The sequence below is a fragment of the Ambystoma mexicanum genome, chromosome 10, assembly GCF_040938575.1.
Source record: "Ambystoma mexicanum isolate Mex_15411 chromosome 10, UKY_AmexF1_1, whole genome shotgun sequence".
In the NCBI taxonomy this organism is placed as follows: Eukaryota; Metazoa; Chordata; class Amphibia; order Caudata; family Ambystomatidae; genus Ambystoma; species Ambystoma mexicanum.
In genome coordinates, this window is record NC_090932.1 from 1,408,484,306 (window position 1) to 1,408,501,671 (window position 17,366).

The 17,366-nt window shown below is 43.6% G+C and overlaps 1 protein-coding gene and 1 long non-coding RNA gene across 4 annotated transcripts in view; one reads left to right on the top strand and one right to left on the bottom strand.

Annotated features, from left to right (window-relative positions):
- USP30 (ubiquitin specific peptidase 30) overlaps positions 1 to 17,366 on the bottom strand; it is a 1,160,327-nt gene that overhangs the window by 901,668 nt on the left and 241,293 nt on the right. The gene's annotated exons all lie outside the window — the stretch shown is intronic.
- LOC138492361 (uncharacterized) overlaps positions 1 to 17,366 on the top strand; it is a 49,089-nt gene that overhangs the window by 9,550 nt on the left and 22,173 nt on the right. The window lies entirely within an intron of this gene.

A 17,366-nucleotide genomic window follows, 5' to 3' on the forward strand; every position in this document is an offset into this window, starting at 1 on the left:
GCCGAATGGCATAACCAGGTATTCAAAATGACCGACGGGCGTCCTGAAGGTGGTCTTCCACTCATCACCTTCCTTTATACGAATGATATGGTAAGCGCCCAATAAGTCGAATTTAGTAAAGATTACAGCACCTCGAACAGCTTCCAATATGTCGGAAATGAGTGGCAGAGGATAACTATCTTTAAGGGTGCATTGGTTAAGGCCCCGGTAGTCCAGGCAGGGCCGGAGTTCCTTAGTGTCCTTCTTGGGCACAAAGAACAAAGAGGCACCGGCTGAAGATTTAGAATGACGAATGGTTCCATTGGCGAGATTGGTGTCCAGGTATTCCTGTAGTGCTGTTTTCTCTGGTTCGGAAAGAATAAACATTCTCCCAAATGGTATCACTACAGAGTCTTCAGTATCGATTGCGCAATCCTCTGGTCGATGGGGTGGTAATGATTGGACAATGGCTGTTGAAAACGCATCTGAGTATTGTTGGTAGATCTCAGGTAATTGGGTAATGTTGGAAACACATATAGATGGTTGTTCAGGGATCCGGGGTTCCATAGATATGGTCTGCACCACGTTCTGGGATAAACAATGAGACAAGCAGAATTCGGAGCCTAGAAATAGAGATCCGGCCGCCCAGTTGATATAAGGGTTGTGTTTTTGAAGCCAGGGCATGCCCAGAACCATGGGGTAGCCTGCTGCCTCAAAACAAAGCATCTCCTGATGGTTGTTTATTGAGAGCAACAATTCCGTGGTTTGCTGGGTTATGGGTCCTGAAGACGGTGGTTCCCAGTCAATCCCTTCGACACCTTGAATTGTTTCTTTGGATTCTCGAGGAATGTTGTGCTTTAAGACCCATTCGTGGTCCAAGAATATCCCCATGGCACTGCAATCCACTAGGGCCAGGATGGAAAATGTCTCCTTATTGGCGGAAGACAAGAATGTTTGCAGAACCACCAAGGTATTTAGTCAGGGACAATTCAAGGAAGGAGCAGAAGTGGAGCAAGTATCTTTCTCCCGAAGCTGGGCTCCGCTCAAGATCGGGAGCTGGCGTTTCCCGAACGCCTGGGTGGAGCTATAGGACAATTTCTTACAAGATGTTTATCAGAAGCACAATACATACAGAGTCCAGTATTGATCCTACAAATCTTTTCTTGTGAAGAAATCGGACCTCGCAAAGAGCTTAGTTGCATAGGTTCTGGATCAGGAGAGTGCGGAGTGGTTGTTTCCTTAGGGCTAGGGTAATCCACGGAAACCTTTGGTGGAACAGTTCTTGTCTTTCTTTTCTCTGCCTTTTATCTCCTGGATTGGGAAGTCGATTTGTAGAGACAAATCTATTAAAGCCTGGAAAGAACTTGGACGAGCTACTCTAGCCAGTTCGTCCTTGATTTCATCATTTAACCCTCTCCGAAACAGGGTAAAACTTGCCTCCTGAGACCAATCGGCCTCTTTAGCCAATTGCTTGGAACGTGTTACATAAGACAGCATGTCTTGGTTCCCTTGTTGCAACTCCAGGAGCTTTTCCTGGGCACTGTAAACTTGTTCAGGGCGGTCAAACATGGTTTTGAAGGCTTCCACAAATCCTTCATAATTGTCCAGGAACGGGTCTGCTGCATTCACCAATGGAGTTGCCCAGGCTAAAACATTACCAGAGAGATTATAAATCCCACCTTGTCCTTGGGCGTAGAAAAATAGTAGGGTTTAAATATGAAATGCACCAGACAAGAATCGAGGAAAGAACGCAGTGTTTTGGAGGAACAGTCATATTTGTCCACTATGCCCCCTAACAGGGCACTTTCCTGGAATGCCGAGTCTCTGAATAGCACAAGTTGTTTTAGTGCTGCATTTGCAGCTTTGAGGTTTTGAACCTTTGTTGTCAGTTATTGCATTCCTCTCATGAGGTCCTGGTTCAGCAGCCTCCATGTTGAATTCCGTATCAAGTCTTTGGCATCTCAAACTGTCACACCCTGCCCCTTGTCTCACCCGTTTGTCCTTTGTTGTTTTCTTCTTTGGAGATCTTTCTTTGTTTCTGGACGTCCGGGACTTGTACAAGTAAGGCCGGGTATCCTCCGCTTCCAGTTTGAGGACCCCGACCAGCCTCGGGGAGATGATAGGAGTACAGGATTCCAGGAAGGTAAGAGATGGGGCAGTCAATGTCCGGGATGCAACTTGGAACCAGGAAGGGATTTGCAATACTCGCAGAGTGTAGGGGTCTGACAGCGAGCACGGAAGGACTGGGCAGGAGTCCGGGAAGGAAGAGAAACAAACAGCCCTCCGGCGGAAGCGTAAGAGCAGCACCAAGAGGGAGGTAGCTACGAGCAAACTTGCTTAGAACTCAGAAGGGTAGCGTTGAGATGCGCAGAGCCGCGGGGGCGTGTCTGTTTTCTAGGAAGCAACGGGTCTTGCGTAAACGCGTCGGCCATGTTGGGAGGATAGCAGATCCAACATTGCGGTGCAAAATGGACCATGAAGTCCAAAAGGGGCGGAAACGGCGAATCATGACAGGTGAGGTGTTCTGATTTGAACGTTGCTGCGAGATGTGCCTCACTTTACCGCTCAGTGCTGCCTGGCAGTGCATGGAGCTGTACGGGCCAGACTGACTAGATGCCTGCATGTTCATGTATACTATGGACTTCTACGTAGCCTTGCCAGCAAGATAACAATTGACGATTTTGCCTTAAAACTAGCCATACTGTAGGCGCCCCTCCCTGTGGGTGAGAAAAGAGAAACACTTTTTAAAATGTTTGCTTCACTTAACTGTGTATGGCGAGCCACTGCCCCCCGTGCACATGCTCTCAGTCAGTGCGGCGTGATGGGGGGGTGTAGCCACGAAACAGGAAATAAACGCAGCCTGGACATGCGCTTTCCTGCATTTGGATCGCATGTCCAGGATGCTGGGTTGCTTCCTGTTGGTGCCACCAGCGTCTTCTTGCCCAGGAAGGAATGCCGGTTCTTGCCCCCCCACCTGACACCATGGTTGGAGAACCGAGAAGCGAGCGTTTCAGGCCTTTCCCGGTCCCTCTGCTCCCATCTCCTCCTGTGGGCCCACAAATGTGGGCCTTTGGGCAGAGGACACGAGCAGGGGGGCTGGATCACTGCAATGCTGGTCCTCCTGCGCCCCTCTCCCTCTGTGCACCCACGTTGGGGGGGGACACTGGGGAGAGGAGGCAAGCAGGTACGGAAGCATGCATTGCCAGTGTTCTATGATATCCGGCTCCCCCACGGCAGATTGCTGGAGCCCCCCACGGCAGATTGCAATCTGCCGTCGGGGAGCTGGATATCATACACCGGTCCCCCTGCTTTGGCTGCCCCTGTACCTCGTCATCCCTCTGGTAAATGGGCCGGCTCTGACCGGGTCCGAGATCCAGCAACAGATGTCCGGCCGTATCTCGGGACCAGACCTGCCTCCGCCATGACCAGTCTTTATTTACCGAGCCCCCAGCTTCGCCAAGGGAAGCTGGGTGCTCGGTGACCTAATCTTCGCTGTGCTATTTTCCCCAGCCGTCACTCGCAAATTTGCTGGGTCTGGTTGCTCATCCTGTTTGTTTTCTGTCCTGAAAGGGATACCAAGGGAATCAATGGGCCATGAACATCACTGGGATGTTGGGGGGGGGGGGGTATCACTGTTGAAAGCAGGCATTCAACATGCTGGACACATTGTTGTTCAAATATGCATTTTACACGTTCATAGGAAGCAGTCTTTCTAAATTGAACTGTCATACTTGTCAAACCCCTGCCGCACATGAGAGGGTTTAGGGGCTAACAGGCTCTGTGAGCCCCAGCGGAGTCGTCACAGAGGTGAGTTTTGGACTGTGTCTGAGTGTATGTGTCTATGTGGGTATGTGTGGGGAGGATACTTGTGTTGATGCAGGAAGGGGATGGTGGGTGGGAAAATCGGGTGTTCAGGGGTTTAAACTTCACCCTGATTAACGAGTGAATGAGCGGGAGAGGGTGGGGTTGGTCAAGAAGGGGGCAGTATGTAATATTTCCGGATTTTAAGGGCAACACGAAAACGTGTAATCATTTTTTCTTTTTTTGTGTTTGGGCTTCAAAATGCAGGAATATCACTTAGAACCGGATCGTTTACTAGTGCCCAAGGATGGTAGGAATCTCAAACAAAAAAGCAGGAGAGGTGGAAACAGACAAAAGAAATGCAAAAACACGGAAATATGATGTCTCTTGTTAGGACTTTGGGTTCACATGGATCGCAGTTGCTGGAGAAGTTAAGTCGCAGTGTGTGTTTGTGGTGCTACATTAGCAAATGACAGCCTGACGCCAACAAAATTAAGGCCGCATCTGGAAACAAAACATGCCGATTAAGCAAAAAAGACGAGAGGTTTCTTTGTACTGCAGCTGCACGGCATAAAAAAAGCAAAAGGACATTGTTAAAAATGAGGCCTCAGTACCTGCAAATGCTTTGGAAGCTTCATATTGCGTACTATCTGGGCAAAAACAAAAAGCCTCTTACAGTTGCGGAGAATTCTCGCTGTCAACCGGGTAATGCTTGGTGACGGTGAGCAAAGAAATGCAAAAGTATCCCTATTGTCTGACGCCACAATTTTCTGCCGCATCACAGACCTGTCCTCTAATATCACGCTTGAAACTATCAGTTTACCCTACACTTGGATGAGGCCACTGACATTTTAAAGTAAGTTAATTTGATTGCTTACGTGAGGTACTGCCATGGAAAAGAAATATTGGAGAATGTCTTATTTTGTAAACCAATTCAGGGCAGAGCAACTGCATCTGAAGTCTTTGGCATTGTTAACTACTTCCTAAGTTCCCACTGCTTAAAGTGGGAGGCGTGTGTTGGTATCTGCACGGATGGTGCACCTTCAATATGTGATGCTAGAGCTGGGTTAAAAGCAAGTGTTGGCAGTAGCGCCATGTATATTGTGGACACACTGCATGATACACCATGAAGGTTTGCCTGTGTGCAATATGGGGAATGAACCTAGGATGTGCTGACTTCTGTTGTAAAAATTGTACATTTTATTAAGATGCGCCCCACAAGAGCCCATCTGTTTGCCACATAATGTGCATAAATGGGAGCTGAACGTGATTTTTGTTGTTTCACACGGACAGGCGGCTCTCCAGGGGAAAGGTTTTACTCAGTGAGACTTTCTCCTGCGTTTAGACCAGACAAAAGTTTAGATGCTGGCTTGTACTGTTCGCTTACCATGGTGACATCTTTGAAAATCTACATTTTTTTTTAAACCTCAACCCTGCACGGCACATAAACCACATAATATTTTCTCTGAATGCAAAAATATCAGCATTCAAGAAGAAGCTGGAGCTTTGGAGGAGGAGGGTTGATGTTGGCATTACTGATGTGTTTCCATTATTAGCAGATGCTCTTGAGACGAGCATGATCTTTCATGTGTTGCTGAACTAACAGGAAACCATCTCAGAGCCAGTCTCAAAGTACTTTCCCGAAGAACACTTCCAATGTCAATGACTGGGTGGTTCAGTCTTTCCTAGCAGACATAGGGGCCCACCTCCCAATACACCTCCAGGAGGAACAAATGGAGCTTCAAAATGACCACCTATTGGAGAGCCAATTCAAAAAAATTGTCTTTGTGGATTTTGGCAAAATGTGTCTGCAGAATGTCCAACTTGATCCAAATGTGCGGTCAATGTACTGTTCCTTTCCTCAGCTCGTACCTTTTGCGAGATTGGATTCTCAGCACTTGCAGCCCTAAAGAGTAAATAACGGTCAAAGCTGGAGGTGGAAGAAAACCTGTGGTTGGCTATTGCAAAAATTCAACCCAATGGTGACAGGCTGGCTACTGGAAGCAGGTATATCCTTCACACTAGTTCTGAAATATGCCACTGTCCAACTGACAAGTGACTGCATTGATGGTAATCTCAAAGTTGTTGTACTTAAGAAACAGATTGTAACATCAGTTGCATGTCAAACGTTACTGTAGGACAGCAATATTTGCTTTCTTTTAGTCAAGTCCTCTGTATAGTAGCAAAACATTCTGAATGGTGTGTTGACAAATATTTGTCCTCTAATCTAATTTGAGTTATTGAAAGCAATGATTTTGAAAGAATTTAGTGTTTGGCACCCACATCTCCATTTGGGCCACCATTCTACACCAGCGCGCGATAACCATTAGCAACCGATAAACATTTTGGAGTGCATGTGTATAGGGGGGCCCAAGCCAGGTACATTTTTCTCAGCGAGGGCTTTGTGTCAAAGGTTGAATGCCACTGCTTATCTTGTTGTTAAAGTGAAAAACCGAATTGCTATCTTGCTAGCACCGTTCTATGTTAACATATATTTTGATTGCTGGTTTGGAAGAGTATTTAGAACCTCCCTGGTCCCTAGGTGCCCGTGCAGGCTTGAATGGCGGCCACTTAATGTACTTAACAAACCTTTGCAAAATCCCTGGTTTCTTTTTTACTTTTTAAAGTGGTCCATTATACACCTGCTTGCGGTGCCCTTGTGCGCGACGTTGCTCTGTGTACGGTACGGTGCATATACAATTTGTACACATGACCGCACCTTCAGTGGGTACAAGCAAATCATTCCAGTGCTTTCATGTGAAGCAAAGTGTCACACAGGCCTAGCGATACTCAAGATTTGACTTGTTCGTATGCTTCGGAACATTGTAGTGTTGCGTAGCCCCTGTGAGAATGTGTCTGTTGTATACAAAGGGCACGGTGGCGCTATGTTTGTAATTCTCTAGAAGTTGCCCAGACAGCTGCATGCTGGTGCACATACGCCCATGGCATAGATCTCCTTTGTATGAGCACTGTTGGTGTGTGGCATGTGGAAAGCATGTGCGACTTTCACTGATCTTCAATATTGCTCAATTTAAGTAGGGTGCCATGGGGCACAGTTTTGTTCGGCTGGCATGAAGGCTGGCTACCTTTTGACGTGTGTGGCAGACTGTTTGAGCTGCTGTGTGGTATGGTGTGTGCTCCACACACCACCCGGTGTAGTCTCAGGCTGGGGATGCTTGAAATGCCCTGATGAATGTGCTCTTTGATTCCTGCCTTCCTGCTTCTGGTGGCACAGTGCGCTTTGGGCTTTAATTTACAAAATCTCCAAATTATTTTTGCTGTTGTGTTTCTGCGCACAGAGAATGGTTGCAGATATTGGCCATCCAAGCTCTCATTAAGAAGGGAGAAAAAAAGGCTTCTCCAACCAACAGTGGACAGATGCCACAATTGTTTTATTTCTCTTAACATTGCTTGTGGCCCGATCATTGCTTTTATTCATTGAACACTAGCCAGCTAAAAACAAGTAAAAACAAAAAAACGCCACTCTCTAAGTGGCATCCATGAATTGTCCAGCAATTGAAAGAGATTTGCATTAAAGGAGAGCCTCAAATGACCCTCCCGCCCCACACCTTGTTCAAGCTGGAGACAATTGTTTACAGTATATGCTTCAGTTTGAGATTTATGTAATGTAAACTTGTACAGGACATGTACTCTGAAGTTCAAGTTCAAAGCACCCCTAAAGAGGTTCTGTAAAGCTACCCCCCATGAAAAGCAAACTAACATTCAAATACTGTCATTTTGTATTGTAATGCTTTTAAATATTATTTTATCACTGCTGGAAGTTACGGATGCTATACCCGTGAGGCAGAGCTGTTGTATTGCTTTTACGGCATTTATTTTAAAGAACGTATAGGGAGCTTGTTTACCCAAGTTCACAGTAGGGCGAAGTTATGCCAGCCTTTGGGCCCGGGGTACGGTCGTCTAATTCCCTCCATGACTCGTGCTCTCCTCCATCTACTTTTAGTTTATGTTGAACACTTTTGGCAAATCACTACATGATTTATAAATACAAATGGAATTTTCAAGGACTCAAACAGATTACGGCATGTTCTAGTTATACTTAAGTCCCAGTCTCTATATAAGTTGATGAGGTTCCCGGAGGGTTTTTATTGCCCCTTCAATGCGGTTTGTTTTTTCCAACCATTGCATCTCAGCAGTCAATTGAAGATAGTTTGCCTGTAAATGTTATAACTTACTTATTGAATGCTTGCCAGGTCTAGTTGTGATCACTGTCATTAATTTAAACATATTCTTTTGATTGTTTATGATCTGGGGTGAATGCTTTTTATGATGATGATTGTTTTTTTGTCTCTAATAATGGGACCAGTTCATTCTCGTTCGATGTTGTGGAGCTTGGAGCTATTTTCTTGCTTTTCCAGATTTTTCAGCAGCCTTGTGTAACAGAGGTCTAGCTCGGTAGCAGGAGTTTACTGACCTGCGTGTGCTGTTGATTGCTTTACTATTTGAAAGTGGGAGGTCACCTTATTCCCTTAAGGCAGTGGTCTTCAAACCTTTTTATGCTGAGCTCCCCCCATTCACCTTGAGTAAAAATATAGTTTCCGGGCCCCCTTCCCCGACAAGCCACAAAAGCGTATATATTTTCTATTAAAAACAGTCACCCTAATTCTGTTTTAAAGAGCTTCGCACCCCACCCCCCAGGCGTCCTTCAGCCCCCAGTTTGAAGATCATTTCCTTAAGGCAGTGTTGGGATGGAAATGAGTCTATCTCACCCCCTAGCCGCTTCAAGTAAGGCATAACCCATATGAGGCAATGTAACCTACAAGTGGGAGTGATCTGCATCAATAGCTATCGCATCAGGGCCTCGTAGTACATAGAAATAGGTGCTTAGCAACTAGGAATGCCTGCAACTCCATTTTGTATTAGGCCCATATGAGACAAGATGCAGGCTTGCACTGCTCACGTTCTCTGTGCCCCATTCCTGCCCAGTATGCTGGCTCCGCTTGAGCCTTGTTCCCACGGAAATCCATTTCCCTTTCACCCCTCCAGTGTTGCGAACATTTAGTATCACCTTCAGGAATGTGCCTGACACAGAGCGTTGGACAGTACCAGGCCCCGGGATGTGTCTATTCATCTCCACTAAACTGCCATCAGGCCTCTCACCCCCCGCAGCCCCACCCAGCCAGTCCAGTTCTGGCCGCATATCACTAATCCAACCCCCTCTTCCCTCGGCTCTCTGATAAGTACCCGACACCACCCCCCCAGCAGGCCCTAACCTCCATAAAGGGCCCACCAAAGATCTAAAGTCCACTAGGGGTGTCATGGTATTGGTTTTATGGCGGTATGATAACCTTCTTGCCAAAGGATGGTACATCATGGTTATCGCGGTATAGCGGGTAGAGTTAACTAATCTTAACAAATATTTTCTTAAAGCTCATAAATTGCCACTATTTTGAAACTTTCTCTGCACATTTTTAGCTGATCCTCCAAGGCGGCTGCAGATTTGGTCTTTCATGGCGCTCACTCGTTGATCGCTTTGAATGAAAGAGTGACTTGTGGAAGTGTTAAAATGCACATTTTGAGCAATGAGCTTGCTGCTCAGCCACAAGTCATCGCTTTGACAATCGCCCTCAACCTGCATCATTTTGGAGCCACATGGCATGGCCATCATGACCCCTCGTTGCCATCAGTTCTAAAAGTTTGTTTTGATAATGCTTTATCCCATTAAAGGGAGAAAAGTCACTCATGTGAGGTCTGAAAGCCCATGTCATTGTGTTTCTTTTGTGAAAATGTCATAGTCAACACACACTCACGAAAGGTTACATATTGATCAAATCACTATAGCTTGTTTACCATCTGCCTGGTGCATTATAAAGGTTTGATGTTGGAGTCACCACTGACAATGTAATCCTAACGGGACAATGTTCAGTGGGCACTGTTGATTTCTATCTTGATTCTTGCAATATATGTTCATTTACCTTCTTAAAGATAGTGGCACAAAAACTTTTAGAAAATGACAGTTAACAAATCGGCACAAATATGGCCTGGACCAACACCTCCCCAGATCCCCATCATTACCATTTTCAGATCTGAGCGCATTAGGACCCTTGGCATGTGAGTTGAGACCGAGGAATGATTTAATAGGTGGTGTTACCAATCGAGGCTAGACCTGAGAATTCTCACCCCCATTGCTCTGGATACTTCAAATTGAATGTAGAATCTGTCCTGCCTGCTTGAGTCCAGTGCCATATGCAGAAGGCAGGTGAAGGATCAAGCAAAGCAACAACTCTAGTGCTAATGTGCAAATCTACACGGAGGACAGTTGGGGGGGGGGGGCAGTTTACATACTAGCACAAAGCACCAATGGGCCCAGTGTTCATACAGTCTACAGAGCTAACATTTGTTGTGGACATGCATCGGAAGGGCCCCCAGTTCATTCCTCCCTTTGAATTCTGGGATGTGTAGTTCCCCATCTTTCAAATTGGTGGGAAAGCTACAAATCGGCTGGTCTTTAACCCAACTCTACTGATCACAGAGAAAGAGCGGTCACAGCATCAATGCTGCGTTTACTAATGTGGCCTCACCCAGCCGAGTACCATCAGAGTACTGACTGCACGTCTGCACAGCCCCCTGCTGCCTGCCTGCCTGCCTTCGCGCTCGACTTCTGCTTGATCTATGTGGACCTAATCAACATTAATTTGGACTTACTATTTACTGGGTACTAACTGGAGTGTATTATATTATACATAGTTTATATATGTTATCCTGATACTGTATACAACTTATACACCACTCTTTTTACTTGTAGACTATAGCCATGCCCCCAGTTGCTACAAATCCGGTTCCTGCGCGCACCTGTGCGCGCGCACCCAACCGAATAACATCAGAGTACTGACTGCTGACCGCTGAGCTGCAGTGCAGCGTGTCAGCGGGTTACTCTTCTTCCGTTAACTCATTTGTTAAGAATCCCTCCGGCTGGTTGAAAGTCTGAAAACCCTTCCAGAAAGCCCTCTCTCAGCTGTCTGCTTTCGTAAGTTTTTACAACCGCTATTTGATAGATTTGACTGCTGCCATCAACCCGCCTATCTCTGTCATTTCAATCTACCGAAGAGTAGCAAAATTAATCGACTTACAGCTGGTATGCCCCGTATTCCAACCCTCTTAATGCAACGCCAGCTGTCATTAAAATCCCCAGTTAACGCGTGCCAGGATAAATCCGGACCTGCTTCAAAAAAAACATCGGATTTTCACCCGATATTCGAAATTTCCTTCACAATGCTGAGATTAACTTTGGTGTACCGGTAAGGTCACTACCGGTGAATCCTGACTCCAACATGATCCTGCAACATTGCGCTTTCGTTCAACACCCCTCAGATGTCCCTAGTGCTCCAATTCTTCTCTCTAATGCAACAATGCAACGTTGCATCCCAGCCTCAACTGACCCGACCACTGCTGAAATTTATCATACCCCAAGCTATTTATCTGAATTTTCAATAGAACCAGAAGCCAATTCTGCAGTGTCTTCTTCTGAAGCTTCAACCTCTTTACCTCTACATTCAAAGGTTATGAATCCTTCTTATGTGAGAAATGACTACTCTAATCAGGCAAATCATCCCTCACTGAATCCACTTAATCCCACTCACTCCTTTCCACTTCCAGTTTCCTAACCTACTCAAAAGACAGCCCCTGGCATTTCCAAACCTGTGACTCCCCAATCTTTGCATTCAAATGAGGCTAATATCTCAGGTCTATCTAAATCCCCTGAGCTTTATCCCACCGACGCTCCTGAGGACATTATTTCTCCTGGTGACTCAGAATCAGCGCTTGTTCATTTTCTAAACCTGTGCCTGTCCATCCTTTGGATTTCCATCAGTTTCAAATCCTGCTTTAGATGCTGCTTTAATAGCGATCAACACCAGCATTTTCAATTTAACCAAACTGAATGAAGTGATGGATCTTCGAACGACTACACAAAATGAGTCTTTACTACTTCTGCACAACAAACCTGATGGGTTGCTACAAATAGAGCAAATAGCCTTACTCCTGCATTCAAATTGTCAACTGTCTCTCACGTGACCCCGAAACTCCAACCTGTAATACCTTTGGACACTCTTCGAACTGATGAAGTGGGCATTGTAATCCAACCTAATCCTGATTCCCAATTGCTGCCACGTCCTGTCGACATCAATGATGGCTCACCTAACATTCAAATCATAGAAAAACGATTCTATGATCTTTTCTCCAGACCTTTGCATAATAAAAGGCGGCGGAGAAAAGGAAATAGAAAACGAACGTCTCAAAGTTTCAATGAGAGTAATCTTCATCAGAAATCTGATCAAAGGCAAAATAAGAAATCTAAAAATATTACGCCACCACCAAAAAATAAAAACTCTAAATCAAAAACTAAGAAATTCATTGCCAACATCTCAGTACCTCAGCTTGTTTCAAATGAGGCAGCGGAGTTGCTGATTGATCCTTTGATTACGTCGTCAATCTCGGCTACGGCCGCAATTCTGCCCTCTGATTCAGTCCTTGGTGTCTCCAAAGGTAAGATTCCGGTTATTGAAAATCTTGCGTGTATGATGTTCCTCGTAGCCATCAACAGGTGCTCCCAACCTTCCATGTAAATGTTGACATGGACTTTAATTCCTTTAAAACACTTGAACCTAGGCGAAAGGAATCGCCAATGACTATAATCAACCGGGCAGAAAGACCTGCTTCAGTAATTCCAGTGTTTCTAGTTTGGCACCTAAGTTAGCTCAAAATCCTATTCTACAACATATGCCGGTAACAAACGGAATGATAGCCACCTCTTCTATTATGACTGGTCCTCCAGTTAGATTCTCCCCACAACACCCTCTAGATATAATTCATGATGATCCTAGGCCAGACATATACTTTCCAAATCCTTCAGTTCTAAAATACGAGAACATTTGCATTACTATGCTTGACAAGCTTTACACTGATCCCTTCCCAAATAGTACAATGATCCTTACAGTTTTGAATTCTATCAACTCATTAACCCAGATAAACTCAAGTGACATTAGTTCAGTGAGATACCCAAATCCGGCTCAGCAAGATACTACGGTGATCACGATACCCTCCCAAATTGTTAAAAATTTAGTGTGGAGTGCAAGACAGCGATGATATGCCAAAGGTATGCGCCTTGAAGCTTTTCTACCACCTCCAAAGAGCAACAAGCCTCCTCCTTCGAGTCTGATTCAATAAAACTCTAACCCTAAAACCCTCATGAACATAACAAAGCTTCTTGCTGCAAATGTATGAGTGATTCTCGACCTAGTAATAATCCTCCACCTTCGAAATGGGATTGGATCAAAAATGCTACAAAAGGTTCAGATGCCTGCCTACTAGGACAACTCTGTAGATTCTAACCACACTTGCTCCTTAGCATCCTGGAACACTAGAGGTTTCTCGCATTTGCTTTTTACTGATTCCTCTAATTTAAATGCCTTTGATATAGTAGCTCTACAAGAGACCTGGATGTTGTCCGTTCCAATATGGCTTAATCATCAGATTAAAGCTGTCCAAGCCTCGAAGCCCGCTAGAGGACGCCCGTCTGCAGTGTTATTGGTTGCTTTTCGCAACAACTCAACTATCACTCTCTGCTTGGTCCTCCCATGATCCTGGCATCCAAGCTGTTAAATTATCCACCTCTAATACATCACATCCTCTGTTCTCTGCTAATAAACATCTATTGGAATCCGTCTTCTCCCACTGCTTCCCAATTTATCGATAAAATTGAAAATATATTGAATCAAGCACTACTTGAATCTGACTTTAAGACAATAATAATTGTGGGCGATTTCAATCTCAATGGTCTCTTCAATTCCAATTCTCTTTCTAATACAAGAGCTATAAAATGGCTGTCTCTAATGGAGGCGAGAAACCTTGTAATGTTGAATGATTCTACGCCTGAAGACTCTCCCCCCCAAACCTACCTGGACAAGAAACCCGAGCAATTCCATTTTAGATTATGCTTATATTCCTGCTGATGTAAACAACTTAATAGCTTCCTTTGAGGTTTTACCAACTATCTCCAGCGATCATAATATCCTCAAAGTCTGCTGGGTTCCCCATAGTGTGAAAAAATCCTGTGTATTTTACTCCCCATGTGGGTGTAAATAATGCCAGGAACCACCTTAAATGGTTCGCTAACCTAATTACTGAACTTCATCAGAGAATCATACAATCTGATTTAAATCCATCATCTCTAGAACAAGTAATTTATCACGATTGCATTCTGATGTTGAACCAAGAATATGGGGGCTCAATGCACCAAAGGTTTGTGCATAAATATTCTCAAATCTCAGCAATCGCTGTCCTCAAAAAGGAGTTAAAATGTGCTCTGAAAACCTCTGCTGCTAAAATGATCAAAGATATAAGATCTCAATTAAAAAATAAATACAAAAATAAAATTAAACGGCTTCTTCTCCACAAACAAGAGAAAGCCAAACTTATGCTGAAAGCACTTGTCTCTAAGTCGGCAGGTGAAATATGGAAGGTCATTAATAACGTACCTTCCAATGTGAACAAGTCTGTACTTTTGAACCCCATTTCCGAAACCACGTGGACCTCCCATTATCAAACACTTTTGCTGAAATCTGATCGGCAACAAAGCGACCTTTGCTTAGAGCAGCCGGTTTTAACCGAACTTAAATTTGATCATCTGGATATTTGCATTATAATTAAAAAACTAAGTGCCTCAGGAGCTCCAGGTCCCGATCAATTGACTAATGCAATATTAAAAGCAAATCCAGAAAAATGGGCTGCTCTTTTGGAAACTATTTTTAAGAGAGTAATTGAAACAAACCAAATTTCGCAAAACTTGGCAACAAGCTATAATTATTCCCATCTTTAAAAAAGGAGATAGATCTGACCCAAACAACTATAGACCTATAGCTCTATTAGACGCTCCTGGGGAAAAAAATACCTAAACTGGTTTTACGGGATTTTACTAAATGGCTAACTGAAAATCAACTAATGGATATAAACCAATCGGGATTCGTACCTGGCATTGATACAGAACTAAATCTTTTAATTCTGTCCATTATCAAACAACAAGCCATTTTATCTAAGCAACCTGTCTTTGTAGCTTTTATAGATTTTAAACAACTTTTTGATTCTGTCTAGAAGCAAACTCTTTGGTATAAACTTTTAAAAGCAAACTGTCCATTGTACATTAGGTTCTTAATTTATCAATTTTACTCCAAAACTTCAACAAAAGTTAAACTAACAACTAATGGTTTATTATTTCAGCCAATCGAAACTGACTTCGGCCTTAAACAAGGTTGTCCGTTCGCCTCAATTCTTTTTAATTTTTATATCAATGATATGTATCATGCTTTTAAGTCTGTTTGTTCATTCTCGCCTAGGTTAGAAGATTATGAAATCTCTTATTTACTCTATGCTGATGATCTTATGTTGTTGGACAGGGCTCCCATTGGTCTTCAGAGGAAACTTACTGCCTTGTCCGATTACGCTGTAAAGAACGACCTAACAATTAACACCTATAAGTCCAATATTCTTATATTCCAGTCCCAGCGCCACCCTTCGAAGTACACGTTTAATTGGAAACTGGACAAGACCTCTTTAACTCAAATTCAGGAATTTAAATATCTTGGAATAAATGTAAATACCCACCCCTCAGACCAACCCTACAAGTCTGAACTCTCCTCTAGAATGAGGCTTCTAGCAATCCAAGGCAAAGCACTCCAGACAAATTATGGGAAATTTTCCGTTTTGCCTGCTAGGATATTCTATCTTCAAAACGTTGTACCAATAATCACAAATGGAAGTCAAACTAGGATCAACCCCAATTCTGTGAGCTGGGATTTACTTGAGGGCATTTTCTGGAAGCACATTCTCCCGGTTCCTTTATGTACCCCTATTGCCCTAATTAGGTACGAACTAGCACTTGTCTCTCTTCATGCCATTGTCTCCTGGCTAATGATAGCAACATATAGGAAATGTTTAATTTCATCTGATCCAGCGTCAAATATATTCCCTATCCTGAAAAACATCTTAAATACTACAAAATATAAACCAATTCAAGAATGGAAGAGTTGTCTCCAAATCCTTCAAGATGCAGATATTTCTATATCCATACTACTTGAATTTCCTGACAAAGCCAAGTCCAAACTATGGAGACAAGATTGGATCTGCACTTATGAAAAAATTAACTTTTACCAAGCTGCAAAAAAGGGCTCATTTCAGTTACGTGCTTTGAATATACTCCCACAATATCTTATGCAATTCCCAGATCGAAAATATGCAGATGTCTTCCTATGCTTTCGATTCAATCTACTACATACAAACTATATTCTAGCATTGTATAATAATCTCCCTAATTCAGCTAGGTTTTGTGGCCATTGCAAACTTGTTGACTCGGCTCAAACTTTGAGACATCTCATGGTTGATTGCTTAGAACTAGTCGAAATAAGAACTCGTTATTTATACAAACACTTTCACCACCTCACTCTGTTAACCAAAGATGACTTGTGGTCTGCTATATTTAACACCTCCAAAACTTCACTAATTATTGACATTGTGCAATTTCTGCGAGAACTGAACTTAATTGTGTTTTAATAGAATAGAGTTTTTACACTGATAAGGTTGCTTCAAACTTTTATCGATGTCTTAATTTTTGCATATCGTTATATTGTGTAGACTGAGTTTAAAAATGAAGTTTTATAGAATATTTAACTAAATCAATACTTTCTTTGCATTTATGTTAGCTCTTCTATTATATGAATTATTTAAAACCATTTTGTCATCTTGCTATCCAGGTTCAATGAATTAAATGTTTGCAAAGAATAATGTATCGATTTGAAAAATTTGTTAATTCAACTAAAACAATTTTCAATAAAAAATAAAATGTGGCCTCACTTTCCCTATGCTCTTGTCTGCCAAACAAGGCCCCCTTGGCAGACGCCACATTCCACAGTGCAAGGTTCAGATTGCGCAGCACTTGCTTACTGCAGCCTTTCCAAATCAGATTGAAAAGCTCACTTAATAGATGCAGGCACTAAAACGGTATACCGGTATAAACAACGTGACGGTTATTATAGTTCAATTAAGTTGTTCACGGTATCTGCAACGGTATAACGGTATACCGTTACACCCCTAAAGTCCACATGACTATATTGTTCCCTCGCAGTAACACACATCACCAGTAACATAGGTACCGGGAAGGGTAAATCCAAGATCTATCCCCGGAGGGGAGACATTGGGTGTGGGGACTACAGTATCAATGGAGCCCTGAATATATGGGTCAGCATGACTGTATTTTATCCCCCCTCTCTCCCTGGCACCCCTTTCCTGTGCCACCCAGGTGCATGCCATACTTAATGAATAGCCTGTTTTAGTTGTTTAGATAGGAAACATTGTGGTTTATGTATTCCCTGACCTTCACCGCGAGGATGACCCACGCGGGGCCATGTTGATGGAGAGGAGCCAGCCAATTACTGCCTGGCATCCCCTATGGAGCAGACTCATGTGTAGGGTGCCTCCTATCTGAAGTACCAAAATGTCCTTTATATGACGCTTTTTGTGTTTATAACCCCATGTTTGATGATGTAAGACCAGAGCGCTCTCGAGCAGCATAGTTC